This window comes from Octodon degus, unplaced genomic scaffold, assembly GCF_000260255.1.
Source record: "Octodon degus isolate 3935 unplaced genomic scaffold, OctDeg1.0 scaffold00007, whole genome shotgun sequence".
In the NCBI taxonomy this organism is placed as follows: domain Eukaryota; kingdom Metazoa; phylum Chordata; class Mammalia; order Rodentia; family Octodontidae; genus Octodon; species Octodon degus.
The window spans coordinates 8,126,639-8,145,112 of record NW_004524583.1 but is presented as its reverse complement, the minus strand read 5'-3'; the positions used below and the strand labels follow the sequence as shown (position 1 = coordinate 8,145,112).

The 18,474-nt window shown below is 42.3% G+C and overlaps 1 protein-coding gene and 1 pseudogene across 2 annotated transcripts in view; one reads left to right on the top strand and one right to left on the bottom strand.

Moving 5' to 3' along the window:
• Nrxn3 (neurexin 3) overlaps positions 1 to 18,474 on the top strand; it is a 1,645,001-nt gene that overhangs the window by 379,426 nt on the left and 1,247,101 nt on the right. The window lies entirely within an intron of this gene.
• LOC105743630 lies at positions 3,665 to 4,064 on the bottom strand (annotated as a pseudogene).

The following is an 18,474-nucleotide window of genomic DNA, read 5'->3' as shown; positions in this document are numbered from 1 at the left end:
TCTAATTTTCAGGCGAGTAAACTCAGACTTAGAGGTACAGTGAGTAATTCCATCTGATTGAAAAGCTTTAGCAATATTTTGGCACTGCCTTCCTTCATACATTCTGCATGAAAATATAATTTTTTCTTTACACCCGAACTGCAGAGCTCAGAGTTCATGAGAATTTATGGTTCTGTCTCCTAGGCTTCTTCAGTGGCCTTCAATATTAATCCTTCCCTCTCTCCAGTAGAGAGAAAGAGTTATTTTAAAATGGGGACTGTTTACTTAAGAAAAGCCTTTGGCAGTCTCTAAAGTGTGAAAAACTCTGTTTGTCTTCTGTCGTCTGATGACTCAAGTTGTCACTTGACTTGTTTATGGACATGCTTTAGATTTCCTCGTTCTTGTCTGTAAACAGCATGGATTGGCTACAGCAGACAGCCACATTTATAGTAGATAACTGTTGTGTCTAGTGTCGTTTTCTATACCAGCTATACTCCTTGCTCCCCAGCTAGGGAAATCAGGAAGTGATTCAAAAGGAGAGGTGAGACTTGAATTGATCTATGATGAAGCTTTGACTATGATGCGTTTGCTTTGGCTTTTAGCTTAATATTGGCTAAAATATTGGCAGAGAGGCAATGTGGAAGAGAACCAGTTCCGGGTTCTATTTTTTTGGGCTCTAGTTGGGAGCAGACTCATGCAGATTTGTTTGTTTTATGTAGAGAGCTGAGTAGTCAAAATGCCAGATCCTGCTCAAACGGAAGCGGGGTAAGTGTTGCATGGAGAATTGGCAGTTATGACGAGTTGTGATTTGAAAGGCGAGTAAACCCCTGTCCCCACGGAAACACTTCTGTTGCCTGAAATTCCACCATTATGGCTTGGTGCAGTTGAATTGCCCTCTCCATTAAAAAGGCAACTTATTCTCCCACGGGGAGCTGTCTGTTCTGCCCCTAGCACACCAGCCACTTATTAAGGATGTGGGTGGAGAGGGAGATGGGAAAACCTCACAAATGATCAATTTTATGGAGGACTAAATTGGCAAGAGGGGATAACACGCCCACTGCATGGGATCGAGGACAGCGCTGTGCAGTGAAGTCCTGCTTCCACCTGTCACCTGCTGCTGGGAGGAGACAAGAGACAGCTTTCCCCGATGAGAGTTGTGAAACTGAGCAAAGAGCATGAGGCCACTGAGAAAGAGAAGGCTCTGCAAGTCTAGGATGGCAGATTGGAAAGGAGCAAGCCAGCAGCCTGTAGTGGGAACCCTGACCTGGGACTCTGGTGATAGGACTGGACCCTGGGCTCTGTTTTTGTTTTGCTTTGTTTTTTGATACGAGGTGACTTGCTACATAGCTTGGACAGAGTGATCCTCCTGTCTCAGCCTCTGCAGTGCTAGTGTTACAGGTGTGTACTACCATATCTGGTTCTGGGGCTGGCAAGGCATGGGGTACTGGGGATTGAACTAGGAGCCTTGTGCTTGCCAGGCAGGCACTTAGACAACCTAGCTGTCTCCCCAACCAACCCTTTGTGACTAATTGACTCTGTGACTCAGTCCACGTCTTCTGACACCATGGCTTCCTATTCCTTATCTGTAAAGTGAAGACATTTGACCAGGTAGATCTCAGGGTTTGCTTCAAATTGTGAATACAAATTAGAGATTAGTTTCTGTATCTTACGCAAAGCACAAAGGATTTTTTTCTTGTCATGATTTATCAGTGGTGTAGTACAAATCAAACAGTTCAAGAGGCTCTAACTTCCAAAGAATAGAAATCTTAGCAATGTGCCACACCCAGTGTTATGTCTAGCCACCCAGAGGTTGTTAAGGCAGTGCTATTGGTTTTTGTTTGTTTTCACTTGTGGCTGGCAGAAGATCAGGGACGCTAATATTCCAAGGAAAAGGAAGTACCTTCCAGGGAATCAAGCATCTCTGGGACTTAGCTGAATTTCTTGCACCTGAAAGAAAAGTTGTACAAAAGAAAGTCCCTATCTTAATTACTATTCTCTCATGCTGAGACAAAATACCCAACACTCAAAGTTAAAGGGAGAAAGGTTTATTTAGCTCTTAGTTTGTAGAGATTTGACCATAATGGGTTGGCTCCAAAGCAGGGTGGCTTGGCAGAGGCAACACAGAAGAGAACCAGTTGCTAGCAAGCAGGTGACAACAAAAAACAGGCAGGGAAGGGAGAAGACAAGCTTCTTTCTGTCCTTTATGTTGATCCAGCCTATGGGATTAAGGTGGTACTAAACCAACCAGGGTGCTGATTCAGCAAGCACATACCCCACTCCCAGCACTGCCCCCCGAATCAGTCACACACTCTTCATCCAGCCACCTCTGTGAAGCCCACCTATGGCTGTGAGAGGCCTTCAGGGGACATCTAGACATGGGCCATGTTAGCCCCCCACACCCAAGCTGGAAGGGAATCTTTCTTGTCTCCTGGACTGGAGGGCGAAGGGTAACCCTTTCATTGGCTGTCAAGGAGAAATCATGTTTACCAATTAGCCCCCGACTCAAGATCTCTTCAGGCTGAATCGTAGGAGGTTGAAGTGGCCACGAGGCTTTTGGCCAGAGGCTTTGGGGCCAGCGTCCACTGGTCAGTCTCTCCACAAGTATCTGAGACTCCAGGTGACCTAGCTGAACAGAACAGGGAAGTGAAGGTTTTGAGGTCAGCCAAACCTGATTTGGAGCCCTGAAGCTGCCTTTTACCATGGATCGGCTCCAAAACCTCTGCTTCCATCCCGGGGGAAGAGACGCTCCCAGTACTCCGGAGTTGTGATGCCTCAGTGAGGTAGTAGAGTTTCAGGGAGCTTGCTGTGCAACACATGGCTGCCTTTCTAGAATCAGCAGTTGCCATTAGGAAGCAGTGCAGCCCGATTGGCGGGCCACGCGGCTTAGAGTGGAGGGAAGCACTGGGAGCCCCTGACTTGAGGGGACCACTTAGAATGTTGGGGGGAGGAAACCTGACCTTGAGCAGCGCTTATCTCTTCTGAGATTTGTTTTCCTTCATAGAATGTGTGATATCTTCGTAGCTAGGAATCTCTGCACTTCTCCGACTGCAGGGGATTGGAACCCCAGAGGGACCTGGAAAAGCATCTGTGTCTGGTATCAGCCCTGCTATGTTCAGCAGAGACCGGGAAGTGAGCTACATCATCCCCAGATCTGCATCAAACTGTCACCACCCGCCTTTCTTAAACTCCAATAAAACAGAGGGATGAATGTTTTTTCCTTTTTCCTTCAAAGTAAATACTGAAACTTAAAAAAAAAAAAAAAAAAAAATCTTCTCCTTTGCTTTCAAGAATTCATTGTTTGGGCCGGCAAATAGCTCAGCGGATTAAAGCATTTGCAAGCAGGGTCAGGGGCCTGGGGTTCAATTCCCGGACCTGCTGTACCGGCCCCACCCCTGGGGCACGCTGAAATGCCAACTGAGACTGGACATGGTGGTGCGGGCCTGTAATCCCAGCTCTTGGGAGGCTGTAAATAGGCGGATCACTACGAGTCTGATCTAGTAGTGAGACCCTGAACGCCCTGTAGACCCTTCCCTAAAATTTAAAAAGGAAAAAGAAAAAAGAATGCATAGTTTATACTATTTACATTACAAACTCTTAAAAATGCTCTGACTTCCTTGTGGATGATTTATTTTATTTTATTTTATTTTTTAATTTTTTTTTTGGCAGTTCTGTAATTATTTCAGAGTTAGTTCTCGTCCACATACACTGTCTGGAGATTTTTGAACGTGGTAACAGGGACGTAGGTTACCAAGGCATATAGCTTGTTTGTTGAATGTTCATCCTCATTGTTTCCTGGACAACTGCACCTGGATGCGATATGGAACATTCCTTATTCCTTTGTCCCAGACAGCTTTGCTGAGCCTGGTGTCGATGCGCACCTCTGGAGTCTGCATCTCCTTCATGGCAAACTTCCGGATCTCCTAAAGTGCCTGAGGGGCGCGCTTCTTGAAGCCCACTCTGTGGATGCGCTTGTGAAGGTTGATTGTGTATTCTCGGGTCGCAACCTGGTTGATGGCAGAAGAGCTTTTCTTCTCACCACCCTTCTTTGCAGGAGCCATTCTGTCAGGCCCAAGTAGGAAAGGAAGAGCGCGGTGGATTGTGGGACAGAAGGCTGTGGTTGCCAGTACAACTTCTTTTGTCCAGGAATGTTTCTAGATTAGAATGGTCTAAGGGCTGGCCAGATAGCTCAGTGGATTAAAGTATCTACTTAGGCAGAGCGCAGTGGCCGGGGTTCGATCCCAAGCACACCATGCTGGCCTCCCTCCCAGGGCACGCTGAGACGGCAATTGAGACTGACCAGCACCTGTAATTTCAGGTCTTGGGAGGCTGAACACAGAAGGATCACTACGAGTCCAATCTAAGTAGTTACCCTGTAGACTGTGTATACCCTGTCCTAAATACATTAGATAATAATAATAATAATAATAATAATAATAATAATAATAATAAATGGTCTATATCTTTGTCAAATCCAAGTATTTCAAATGATGTGGGAAAAGGTTTGCAAGTGATCAAAGAATGGTAACAGAGAACATGGTGCTCATGGGGTGCCACAGGGCTACCCCTGCCTGAAAAGTGTCGGTGTGGGGCCACAGGGTGGATTCCACAACCCTATCAATGGTAGAGTTTTTCTCTCTCTCTCTTTTTTTTTTTTTTTTTTGTAGAACCGTGGATTGAACTCAAGCCCTTGTACTTGCCAGGGAAGTGCTTATTCCACTGAGCCATCTCCCCTACCTAGAACTTCTTTTTAAGAGTCCTTGAGATCTAGAGTATTCTTACCACTTGCAATGCCCTTCAGGGCCATGGAGAGTGGAGAGACATTTTATAGAGCAAAGTTATTGCATGCCATAGCTTTTCCTTCTTTTCTTGTCCTCTTTATTTTCCCTACCAGCATGGTTTTCAGATTTATTATCAGCCTTTTCATGCTTTTTGCAGCCATCAGGAAGAGAAATAAAGAGGACTGGAGAATACAATATTCTTTTGCTGGTCCTTATTCACAGTACTGGTTTGTCTTTTGCCTGCCTGCCTGCCTGCCTGCCTGCCTTCCTGCCTTCCTGCCTTCCTGCCTGCCTGCCTGCCTCCCTCCCTCCCTCCCTCTCTTCCTCCTTCTCTCTCTCTTTTCCAAAAAATCACATTGTCAAACTGCTGTGCATTAGACATTTTTTTTTTGCCCCTCCTTCCTCTTTCACTGCTTTTAATCATTTTGACGCTGTTGTTTTTCCCCAGACTTGAGCACACTGGGAAAGGTCAGCTCTCAGCAGAGGCGCTGTTTACCCCTGCAAAGCCTTCAGGATACTGGCCTGGAGTCATTAAGCAGCCTTTGCTTCCTTTGTGCATGGAGTCTACCCTGCTTCAGGGTGAAGAAATAAAGAAGCCCAGTGTAGGCACCAAGGTCACTCTGCCTACCTGGAGCCCTTCTCCAGGGCCAGAAGCTGCTTGACGTCAGCCTTGTGGCTCTGTGACACTGATGCAAATGTGTGTATGAGGCTGAAGTCAGGAAGCTCAGGAGAAAAGACTTAACTTGGCATTAGATATCTAGTGTCCGGGGATCAACATTCCAAAGTTGTCTCCTGTTGTGTGTCCCCTCAATAACTATGTGATAGCTGACACAGTCATGTAAAAATCAGAAAGCCTGGATTCTACTCTTGGTCTTATTGTTAGTGACTCTGGGGCAACCCCAAACTATTCTGCGGTATAGAAAATGCAGAAGGGATAGCTTCTGCGTGACCTCTGTCACTAATACCTGGATTTCACCTATCCATTTGTCTACAAAGTAGACAGTGAATGGTAGTGAGTGAAGAGGAGATGGCAAAGCTTCTCCACTTATCAATTTTGTGGAGAACTGAGCTCAGTTGAAGAGAGGGGAACAACATAGCCATTGCACAGTACTGAGGACAGCACAGTACAATGGGAACATGCTTTCCCTTGTCACCTGCTGCTGGCAGGAGACTCAGCCTTCCCAGGAGAGAGGTGTGCATCTGAGCCAGGTGTACCAGACACCTGGGAAGAGAAGGATCTGGGCATACATATGTCATAACCTCCAATTCCCAGCACAGCCATGAAGAATAATTAAATCTTTTCTATGTAAAAGTCTTGAGGTAACTCCAAAGTCAGAGTTCTTGGAATTCATTCATATATCCTGCCTAAATATTTCATAATGGAATACTCTGAAGCTTAAAAAATAGTGAACATCTTCCGAGTTGAGGGGAAAAAAGAATAAGTACATGGATAATAATATCATAGAATTGCATGATTCCTTGTGTGTGTTTTTAAATCCTCTTCACACTTCACAATGACCTGTTATAAGGACATTCTCTAACTTAGCTTCTCTAAAAACAGAATATACTAAGATTTGGCAGGACTCTTTTGTTTTTACCAGGGAGGACCACCCAGTGGGCCACATGGCTTTTGATCCCAGCACAGTGTCTTTCTGCAAACAAATCCTTGTTTGGGTAGGAGGAACACCCAGAGTTTAGTTAGAGCTTTTTACATTTCTTTATTGTCAGTTGTTGTTATTCTAATTGGATAGCTCTGAGGCCCTGATTCTCCATTTCCCTTTTTGAAAACTGCAGAGAAAAATTCCTAACTATATTGCGAAGATTATGCGAAGGTTGTCTTCCAGCACTGTGACAGAGCTAAAACTCCTAACACACAATCGGCTTCTAATATGGTAGCTATCATGACTGCCATCACCACTGCCACCATCTCAGGGACTTTGGACATAGACGTGTAAGAGGGCTGGTAATGTCTACTCACTGATGTTATCCTTGACTTAGAAAGACAGTGTTTGTGAAGAGCATCTTGCTATGCAGGGATCTAGTGGAACATTGCAACCCTGGTTCTCCCTCTCCACTTCCACAAGGATTTTTCACTTTCTACTTTTCACTCGATAGTGTCAGGGAATAACTGATTAGGCGCTCCAAAGGCCCAGCTAGTGGGTGATCTGTGCTGGCTGAAGCAAAAGCAGTGATGGTGCTACAGAGAAGGGAAAGGAAAGAGCAGATGTGGTCAGAAGATGAATGTTTTCTGTCACGCTGGTTTCAAACTTCAGTTGTTTCTGTCTGGTTCTGGCATTGTCTGAGTCTTCCCTGCCTACAGAAATCATCCCATGCAAGATAATGAGCCACTTGCAGTGCAGAGGACACCTGTGATTCCAAGCTCAAACAATGGGAAAGCAAAGGCTGTCTTCATGGTGGTGTACGGTGGTCATGGATGATGAGCTGAATGAGTCCTAGGTGCCATGAAATCTTGAAGAGCCTTCTGAATCTCAGAGGAAGTCCAAATTATTCTTAGGATACTTTTGAGATTTTTCAAAACTCATTACTTCAGAAGTCATAAGTTGTGTAGTGGATTTCTAAGTGGTGGTCAACTTCTTACATCCAGCTGAGTTAAACTAGCGTGGTGCTGGGGGTGGGAGCACCTGAGGGTTGTTGCTAGCAGCATAAAGGCAGAACAGGAGAAGCTGGCAAAATGCTGTTTGGGATGCTGTTTGGAGAAGCTGTTGGAGCCTTTGGGAGCTGCTAGTTCTCCTGGGCTGTTCTGCTGGAGGACCTCGGCATGTTGGCTTCCCCAATGAACTCTGGAGAAGCTTGGGTCCTCATCTTGAGCATCACTTCTGGGCTCTGGAGGGGAAGATGGTGCACTGCTCAGCCTCATGAAGCTTGTTGCATTGGCTTTCCTGATGGGAACTTGGCTTTCTTCATTGCTGGAGGATCTTGGGGCCTCACTGTTGCTAAAGATAGCTGTGGTACTTTGGGGGAGCTCTGGTGCTTATGCTGAGCATCGTTTTCTAGCTCCAGTTCAGATCTCTCAGCCTGCTAGAACAGATCCTTCATCCTGATGGCATAGACTTTCTAGGTTACACCTCTGACTTTTGGGCTTTTCCAGCACAGATTCATGAAGTGGACCTGCATGAGACTTTGTTGTAGGCTGGAGGCCTCTGGCGGCTGGATTCGTAGCAGGCATTGTTATGAGCTCTAGGCCCTCAGCTGGTCTCTTAAGTATTTAATGTGTGGATGGGTTTCCTGCACTTGTATATAGTCTTTGTGTGATTCATTATAAAATAGTATATAATGTGTCATGTAGCATAGTGTTTCCCTTGCAAAAAAAAAAAAAAAAACCCAAAAAACAAACTATGACACATTGTAACAATAAATACATTATTTATGTTATCAATGTAAATAATGATTTCTTCAAAAACCAGAATTCTGGGGCCAATGAGATAGCTCAGCAGTCTAAAGTGCCTGCTGAGATAAGCTTAGGCAAGCATAGGAACTGCAGTTTCATTCCCCTGTACCACATGCTGTGCCAGCCCTACCCTCAGGGTGGGCTGTGCTGGCCACAAAAAACCAAAACAAAACCAAACAGAAAAACAGAATTCTGATTTTGAAAAGTGTAGAAATTCAGGGTTAACAAAAACATTCTTCATATTTAAGCTGCTTTCTTTGATGATGTTTCTAAGTACTTGTAGATTTTAGTTTAATCTACATTATTTTATACCATTCGACATGTGACCCAGGATAGAATGACCAGCAGCCCTGGTTGTTTGAAGTCTGCCCTAGTTTTTAGCTCTGAAAATCTTGTATCCTCAGAAACTTCTCTATTCCAGGTAATCGAGAAGTTTGGATGTATTTTATTTAAAGCACCTGGTGACCCTCTAATAGAGTGCCATGTTTGGACCAAAGTCTGACAACAGGGAAAATCCTCTTGTTCAGTGATTTTTCAAAGTTTTAATTTTTTTGGACAAGTAAATTTCTTACACAAATGAAAGGAGCAAAGTAAATCTGACTATTTTTTATTTTTCAAAAAAATGACATCAGCAAATTTTGCCCATTGTCTTCATCACTAACAAAGACAGGGAACTCCAGCGTTGAAAAAATAGAGGAGTAGAATGGAAGTTCCATATTGATTCTATATTTTTTTTCTCAGTGCCCACCTCTGCATCTGTTATGGTGAGGACCCTACATAAATATATATTGAACAAATGCTGTATAAATTTAGCCTTTATTAAAAATTCAAGCACTTTTCTTATTTCTTTAACTGGGTCATGGATCAGTGAAAATTTTATTTATGACCAATTTTCAGGATTTAATGATTGATAGATATGTGGGAAATGGGAGATTTTGATAGTAAGGGGAGAGAGGAGGGAGGATGGCGAAAGGGAGTAAAAGGATGGAAATGCAATATGTATATGTACCGATACCCCATGTGAATATGCTATGCACCAGAAGCACACTAATAAAAAATAGTGGCAAGAATGATGTGGCGTGTTTCCAATGATGGAGAATATTTTGAAGGGAATTAATGGCAATGTGTCTTTTGCTATAATACTATTGCTGTTTAGATGCTCATTATAGAAAATGTTATAACAGTGCTCTGGAGTCTGGCTCACTCTCACGTTCACTGGAAGTTGGTGTGACCAGCCTTTCATGACATACAATCACTCCTGAAGAAAGCTCAGACTACATTTCTAGCCCTTTAAATCAGAGAACTGTGTTCAATCAACATCCTCTTAGACTTCAACTTTGATTACATCAAGATGCTTCTTTGCTGATATCTGTAAGGATTTTCAATTGTGTCTGGCAGGAAGGGGTGACCTGTCCTGGTTGCCTAAGTCTCGGGCAGTGTTTTCTATATCCCAATTGAGTCTTCTTAATTTTCTTTGCTCTGATTTGTCCAACTACAGATTGTCAGAAAGCCCAGCCTGCTGGTGATGTGTACACATACTGCCACTTCTAGCCTGGGCTTTCCTCTTCATACCATGGCTGAAATATCCAAATCACTGATTATTTTCTTATCACTTAAAGATTTTTTAAAAGTCACTGATGAAACTTATCTAGTCTTTCTGGAGAAGTTCAGGATTTGGATTTTATTATTTTTATTTTTTTGTACTGGGAAACAAACTCAGGACCTTGTGCTTGCTGGGTAGGCGCTGTGCTGCTGAGCTATCTCATGGGCCCCAGGATTTTGGTTTTATGAATTGCATATAAAATGTAAATATCTACCACAAAGAGCTATGCAAGCTGAAAATCTAAACCAATTTGAGTCTTGATTTAAGAGGTGTGATAAGCCCTGTTTTACCTACTGTAATCATGAATCAACCAGGCTGTAGCTTCATGGTACAAGTTCTAAGTGGTTCCTGGCAGTGGCCAAAGTAGACAGTCCAGTGGGTAGGCAGTGGGGTATGTTCCAGAATGTGTAAATGGCTTGTGAGTCCTTCTGATTTTGGAGTACAGTATTGCCACTTTACAATCAGTGCATCAAAAATGGACTTCCTTATTTCTGCTCTTATAGACTTCTTTTGACATTTATATATTTCAAGTGTTGCCAGTATGGAGAATTCCCATGATTTTTCCTTATCCTTCAAACCTCATGTATTTACATCCCCAAGTAAGTGCTTAAAATATGTAAGTACTGAAAATTTAGGCTTGATGAGCAGTCAGAGGCTTGAATAGCAGGTTCTGGAATGTCCTTCTACTTCACAAAATTAGATAATATACCTACAAGTGGGTAAGAATATGTGACATGCTATGCAAATTTAGATATATAGTTGTAAAGAAATGAATAGTTCCAGTCCTTCAGGAATGCTGCTGACAGAGGTCTTTGCAAAAGATACTCAGCACCACATAGGAAGTAGTGCTGTCCATTGGAAATTGCATAATCTTAGGAGGTTGACGTTGGCTTGTATTTTGGATCTGCCTTTTACTAGCTGTGAACCGCAGCTTAATCAACTGCTTTATGAACCACAGTTTAATCAACTGTCAAGTAGAGCGAGCAGAACTTTACTTCACAAGATTTTAGTGAGGGTTAAGTTGGAAACAGACCAAGTATCCCAGTAGAAACACCCTCCTTTCAAAATGAACACAGAGGTGTATTACTTCTCTGAATAATTCTTTGGTAAGAACTCATAAGCTTAAACCATCAAAACAAGTCTTGGTTAATTCCTAACAAACACTATGTACATAGAGTATTTGTCTTCTTGAGATGATCTCTGTATATATAAGCTTGGAGCATAAAATATAGGTTCAATAGATCTTTTTTTAAAAAATGGTAATACCCTAATTTTATAGTTATATATTATTTAATCTCTTTCTCTTTCTCTCTCTCTTTGTCTCTCTCTTTCTTTCTTTCATACAGGGTCTTGCTATGCAGTTCAGACTCATAGAAATCCTCCTGACTCAGCCTCCCTAGCCATGGAATTACAGGCGTGCAGCACCACACCCACTTTTGTGGAGGGCATGGCATGCCTAGGTTTCCAGGGCCGGTAGAGCATGTGGTACCAGGGATCAAACCCTGGTTGCCACCAAGCTATCTCCCTAGCCCAGGTTCAATAAATCTTACTTTCCCATCTTTTTACATTATGGTAAAAAAAAAAAATAAGCAAACTTGTACTCCTAACAGACCCTGCTAACAGTTGGAGATAAAAGATGGTGAAAATGAACTAGACACTTTATTCCAGTTTTGTACACACTATTAATGCTGTACTTGAATTTCCAGTCGCTAAAGATTTCTTTTTTAAAAAATTAATTTTATTGAGAAAGAAGTAGCAATGAGACAGTTTCAAAACAGGTTAGGAGGACAGTTACAATAATTAATGCATTGCATATTGTTGTCTTCGTAGTAATTTATTCATAGTACAAGATGCAGACATGATATCCTATCCAAACACTATTAGTACAAACCTTTCTTCTCTTTTTTGGAGCAGTTCACTCTTAAGTCTGTGTCCATTTTAGAGAGGAATGCTCCCCTAGCCCTACACCAAGCTCTTTCATTCTCATCCACTTCTACACTCAGAGTCTTTCTTCTAGACACTGGACATTTTCATTCCCACCTAGAAAACTCTGCAGTGGGGCAGTATTTGTTTTTGTCATTAAAAGCCTATCTTCACTGCCCTGTTTGTTTCCTTGGGAGGAAAAGGAAATGCACACCTTGCCATAAAAACGGACACATGCGGGTCTCTAAGATTTGTACCTCTGCATTGGCAAGGCTCCTACTTGGTGTCTCTGAACCAGGTTTTCATCATCTCAGTTCTAGTGCTTGGCTCTGAAAGCTTTAAGAGTTCTACAGAAATGGTAGATTAGCCACATTTAACAAAATAGAAAGTTTTCATTGTGTCATAAAAAGCCTTATTGATCTTGTGCAGGCATTGACTCGAGGGCCTTTTAACAAGCCGCTCTGTCTAGACGTGCAGGCTGGAGCCCACAGTGCTGCCGGAGGAGGAACCCGGCTGTAGTGGCTTCCCTGCAGGGAGACGGAGGCACTGACCACGGGTCCTCAGGGGGGATTTCTTTAAAGAATCTGTTTCCTTAAAAATACCTGTATGTTTTTCTTCTGCTGTGGGAGGAAATTAAGAAGGAGGAGAAGTAAGAGGAAGAAGAGAAAGAGAAGAAAGAAGAAAAGGAAGAGCAGAAGGAAGGAAGGAAGGAAGGAAGGAAGGAAGGAAGGAAGGAAGGAAGGAAGGAAGGAAGGGAAAATGATTGAGAGCCTTCTGGTAGATGCAGCCGTGGTCTGTCCCAGACTTCAGCTTGACTTTGTCCAGTATTTGTTGTGGAGGAGCCACGTGCATACAACTTCATATCTTTTCTGTTCTTCAACTTTTATCAGCTTGGCCTCCTTTTGCCTTTAAAGAAGCCAGGCAGAATTCAGTGAAACTAAAACACTGAGCAGTGTTGGGGGTTGGGCTCTAGAAGGAGTTGGAGCGGGAGCCAGGGTCCTTCAGAATTATTGTGGTCCGGGCCGGGGAGATGGCTCAGTGGAATAAGTGCTTCCCTGGCAAGTGCAAGGGCCTCAGTTCAATCCCCAGTTCTAAAAAAAAAAAAATTATTGCAATCCACTCAACTGCATTCCAATTTAGCTGTGTGTGTTTGTATTTTACACATTCTGGTTTATCCATGAGATTTTGAAAAGGCATGCAAAGTTGCCGCTCACTACAGTTGACATCATGTACACAACAACCAAAGAATCATGCAGGATTTATTGGTTGATTAGGTGTTTTACTAAAGTCATCTGTAGAGATGTGACCATTACAAAGTATGACATCCTCCAAACATAAAAGTATAGTAGATGGTATTAGAAACATTGGATTACCTGTTACTTAGACTGACCTTATCTCAGTGTTTTGCCTTTTTCTGGCTTCATATTCTTGATAAAGACTTAGTCTTATATGTGTGTGTAAAGTGGGAAAGTTAAATTTTTATGAGTCCTCTACAGTTTAGATTCATTATTTTTTATGTATTCCAGGATGAATGAAAGAAGTATTAGGTAAGCTATATAGTAAATGCCATCAGCCTCATTGTTGATCAGTCAAATAAAGTTTTATAGCTTCTACACGTTACTTTTATAACTAGAAGTATATTCTCCTGGAAGAACTATAGATGTTGCTCACAAAACCTAATTCTCTTTGTATACTTAAAGGTATAGAGTTTTAACAAACTATATAATTTAATTACATGTTTAACTGAAGCAGTAACTTATAGCATCTTCCAAACTTCTTCTACACTATGTTGATGATTATTTATGGAGAAGTCTTCATTTGTTTTCATCAGGGAATAATAGAAATTTGATAGAAATAAATATTTTAAAAGTCTTAGTGGGTTACAATTTATATTTACTACTTCTAAATATTTAAATATGTGGCCACAGTTCTCCAAATTCTGTGAACCATTTGTGAGTTCTGTAATTCTTTCTGGGTATGTATGTATGGGTATAATGAGTATTTAGATTTTGATAGCAATTAGGATTGGTGTGTGGTACTGTAAAAATAAGAATAATTGTAGAAGTTGTACTTGTTCTTTTTCTTCTTCTTCTTTTTGAGACAGGATCTTACTATATGGTTCAGGCTGGACTTGAGCTCACTTTGCAGCCCAGGCTTGTTTTGAACTCACAGCAGTCCCTCTACTTCAGCCTCCAGAGTGCTGGGATTACAGGCATGCACCATCACACCCAGCTCTATTTTCTCCTTTTTCATTAATCTTAATTTTCTAAAAAAAATCTTTTATTTATTTGATACTGGGTCTTGATACCCAGCTCGGGTGCCTACTGATTTTCCTGTCTCAGCCTCCCCAGCACTGGGATTATAGGCATGTACCACCGTGCCTGGTTTCAGTGACCAACTTGGCATGGGGCCAGCACAGCATGCAGTACCAGGGATCAAACCCAGGTCCTTGCTCTTGCCAAGCAGGTGCTTAGACCACTGAGATATCTCCCCAGCACTCTCAAATTTGATTATTGCTAATTTGTTTTTATTAATATGGTAGTCCTCCATTTTCCACTTTCTAGCTCTGTGTTCTAGTAATTCTTTTTGTCCTCATCAAGTCCACAGAATGTGGCCTCACAATGTGACACTTGATTCCCTGAGACAATAACCTTCATAGTGTATACATTGATATCAAAAGCAGGTTCAAAGAAAGCAAACATGAAGATTATTCTTTCTGAACTAAATCAAGGTTTCAGGAGATGTAGGATTGTGAAGACATTTCCAGGAATTCTTTTAAAATAAAATACTTCACAAGTCAATCTAAAACATCTTTAGAATGGCAACTGTAGTCAAATTCCTTGCCATTCTGATCACCCATATATTTGGTGTTCTTTCTTTCTTAATTTCTTTCTTTCTTTCTTTCTTTCTTTCTTTCTTTCTTTCTTTCTTTCTTTCTTTCTGTATTTAGTGCAGGATCTACAGTGTCTCTCTACATAGATCAGACTCATAGTGATCCTCCTGTTTTCAGCCTCCCAAGTGCTGGGATTACAGGCGCACGCCACCATGCCCAGTCTCAGTCGCTGTCTCATTGTACCCCAGGGGTGGGTCCAGCATGTCTTGTGGTGCCAGGGATCAAACCTGAGCCCCTGTGCTCTGCCTAAGCAGGTGCTTTAGTCTGCTGAGCTATCTGGCCATCCCTGTTTGGTGTAAGTTTAAATAAATGTCTTTTCTAAATACTGTGACACAGAGTTAGCATTTATTATTTACTTGTTACGGAGCTTGTGAGGTCCTGAACACATCCATCATCCCAAGTTGTTGGAGCCACTCAAGCTCCAGTTTGATCTCATTTCTTCTTCTGTTCTTCCTTTATTGCTTTTTTCAATGTTTTTGGATCCTGAAGTGATAACCTACTATTGCATTCTATTTCCTGAGCTAATGGTAGCTTTTGCATCGGTTCAATTGTTCTCGTGTTGTTAGTTGTATTCAGTTAGGTGAGAAAATGTGGTTTTGACTTGTACCCAGATTAGACTTCCCTGTGACTTTCCCTTTGAATTTAATTTACTCATCAATAGAAAGAGGAGCTACTGGAAGAAAGGCCTCCCTCAGGGGCAAAGTCTCTGCCAAGTTTTCTGCATGGGAGAGCCTGCAGGGAAATTGACAACCCTTATGGGAAGGGTAGATCTGAAAATTGAGAAAGCCAGATTACCTATAAATAGTGACCATCCAATTAAAAGCCATAGACCAATTCATGTCAGACCCTGTCTTAGTTAGTTCTGTCATTGCTGGGACAAAATATCCAATACCTTTACATTAAGGAAGAAAGGTTTATTTTAGCTCATAGTTTGTAGAGGTTGCAGAGGGGCATCTCTGTCATGGCAAAGCAGGCAGAATGCAGCAAGCATTGAGCACCAGAGCAGCAGCAACAAGGAATCTCTCTCTCTTTCTTTCTTTCTTTCTTTCTTTCTTTCTTTCTTTCTTTCTTTCTTTCTTTCTTTCTTTCTTTCTTTCTTTCTTGGCAGTACCAGGGATTGAACTTACGACCTTGCACTTGCCAGGCAGTCACTTATGACATTGCGCTATCTCCCCAGTGGAACAAGGAGTCTTTTGGCTTGTGCCACCCACACCTAGGGTTGACCTTCTCATCACCCCCACCCAGAACTGTGCTAAACCAATAAGTGAACTAACTAACTGGCACACACACTTAATCCCTAGATCCAGTCATCTCCCAACCCCTCCACCTCTGAGTGCTGGAAGCTTTGGAAGATGTCTAGATAGCAGCTACAATAGACCCTTTCATCACCAAGCTGCTGAGTCACTTTTCCTTTTGCTGGAGAAGTGAATAAGTACAGAACAGAAGGTCAAATTATTGCTCTCAAAGTATTGGCACTGAGGCGTAGGGAAGAAACATTCTCATGGAATCACAGGGGAAGGGAAATAGATTTCCCTGTAGAAGATAGAATGTACTATTTGTACTTAATGCTTATGTGATTGACTGACCCACAATTCAAATAGTGAAAGAAACATAATTACAGTTTTTCTCATATGGAACTTGTGGGGAAGGGAAAATAAAATGCATAGAATATTACATAATTATTATAAGTGGGAAGGCAGGCATATACAGCACAACTGGTAGAAGCCATAGTTTCTTAGCAAAATCCATCCTTCCTTGGAAAAGTCTTCTACAGCCCCCTTTACCTCTTCAGCCATTTGTCCAACCACTGAATCCCTGATACAGTGTGAGTGTGATTGTACCACTTGAGAAACCAGTGTTGTTCTTTGCTGGTTCTCCATTTGTCAGTCTACATCTTCAATCATGAGCAATGCCCGTTATTCTAGTGACATAAACTTCACACTATTCCCTGAATGTCCTTTGCTTTTCTAATGTCAACACCACTGAATATGCTTCTTCCAATAAGCATTTCATTCTTCCCTTTGGAAGTGAACTCTTACTCCATATTCAAGACACAATGTAAGTATGACTTCTCATGTGGAGTCTCCTTAACATCAATGGGCATTTATTCCTTTTTCCATTTGCCTGTAGCCTATATAAAACATTCACTACACTGAATCATAATTACTTGTTTGTGCCTGTGTTCTCATCAACAACAATAGTTAACATTTTTATGGCTGGAACTTGAGCCAAGAAAATGCATGTTATTCATGCCTGTGAAATATATACTCTGGTTATTTCCATTTTGTAGATTAAATAACTAAGTGTTAGAGAAGTTAAATTAAAACCTAAGCTTCCGTAGGCTTAGCTAAATTTCAAAGCTGCCTGTTATAGCCAGGTCTTCCATGTCAAAGCCTTTTGCATTTCAATCCATGCATCAAATGTGCAGTCCAACTACAGGGGGTGCCCTGTGATTCTGAATTCATGAGAACCTGGCACTTGACAGGCATCCACAATTAGTTACCTTTACAATTGTACTTTTTCTGTAAAATGTCAGCTAATTATTGTCACTGTTGGGCGTGCAAGATGACTTGAGTGCAGCCAGCCCAGAACACATCATCTGGCACATAGTAGGCACCTGTGAATCTTTATTCCTGAGTGAATGAACAAAAGCCCAACCTTTATTGTAATTTAGCTGAGAGCAGCCCAGTTTTCCGGAGTCCATTAGCTCTCTGGTGATTTCAGCAAGCGTAGTTTTCCAGGCCATTCTTCTGTGGACTGAGGCAGATTCACTCGCCAGGATGCAAGCTGTTTATTTTCCAAGTGACAACTTGATTTGCTATTTTCCTTCTCATCATTTTCAAGAAGCATCTGTGGGTGAGTGAGTGACCCAGCAGTGTAGAAGAGCCCATTTATTTCTCTGCTGCAGCTTTCCTACAAAGCATCTCAGGACAGGGTTGGAGAAGGCCTCAGGAGGTCAGGTTTCCTGTGTGTCTTCCTTTGTAATGTGGCTTGCTTATGGCGACACGATTTCTTGTCTGCTGGTACACGCCGCTTTAAAAACACCTGTGTGATGGGATGTGGCAGGTAAAGGATTCTGTTATTTGTCCTTGGGGGATGGCTCTGCAGTTTGATCCTTCTTAACACTTTGTTTGACCTTAAGATACGTTGTCAGGGAAATAGGATGGGGAGGACAGAGGGCAGTCACTTGTACAATTTTTCTTTTTTTCCTCAATCAGTGTATTCTTCCTGAAATTCTAGTAGGAAGTATGATTACGTGATATATAATAGAATTCGCTCTAGTAAAAGGTTTGCTATTTTCTTCCTGTTTTTACAAATACGATCATCACACAGCTCAATGGACAATTTGATCACCTGTCCGCAGCTCCTAAGCTTACAGGTAGGCCTCCTCACCCTACACGTTGTAATCCCTGCAGGTTGCAGGGATGAGAAAGAGAATTATGCAAGACTTAACCCATATTTTCTTTGCCTTCTTTACTTTCCAGCAAAGGAGTTAAGTTGTTGTGTCAGTATATGGAGTTTTCAGAATTGAGTGGCTTTGAGACCCGAGTCCCAGCACCCCATCCTCCTCTCCTAGAAATGAGCGGGGTACTTATGAACCAGCAGGCCTATTCCTCCTCTGCACTTGTGTGTCCCTTGTCTTGGACTTGTGCTTCTCTTGGCCTCCTCCAGGATCCTTTGCCTGGGAAGCAGTGGGCAGCACAATCAGATGTGAATTCCTGAGTGGAGAACCCACCATCCCCTCACTACAACTGCTACAGCAGGGAAAGGCATGATACGATCCCTGCTGAATGCCTGCAGTCAGAAGCAATGAGCCCTCAGGACAGCCTGAAGACCACAGGCTGCCTCTGGTCTAGCAGGCAGGACAGTAACAACCCATGTACGTTTT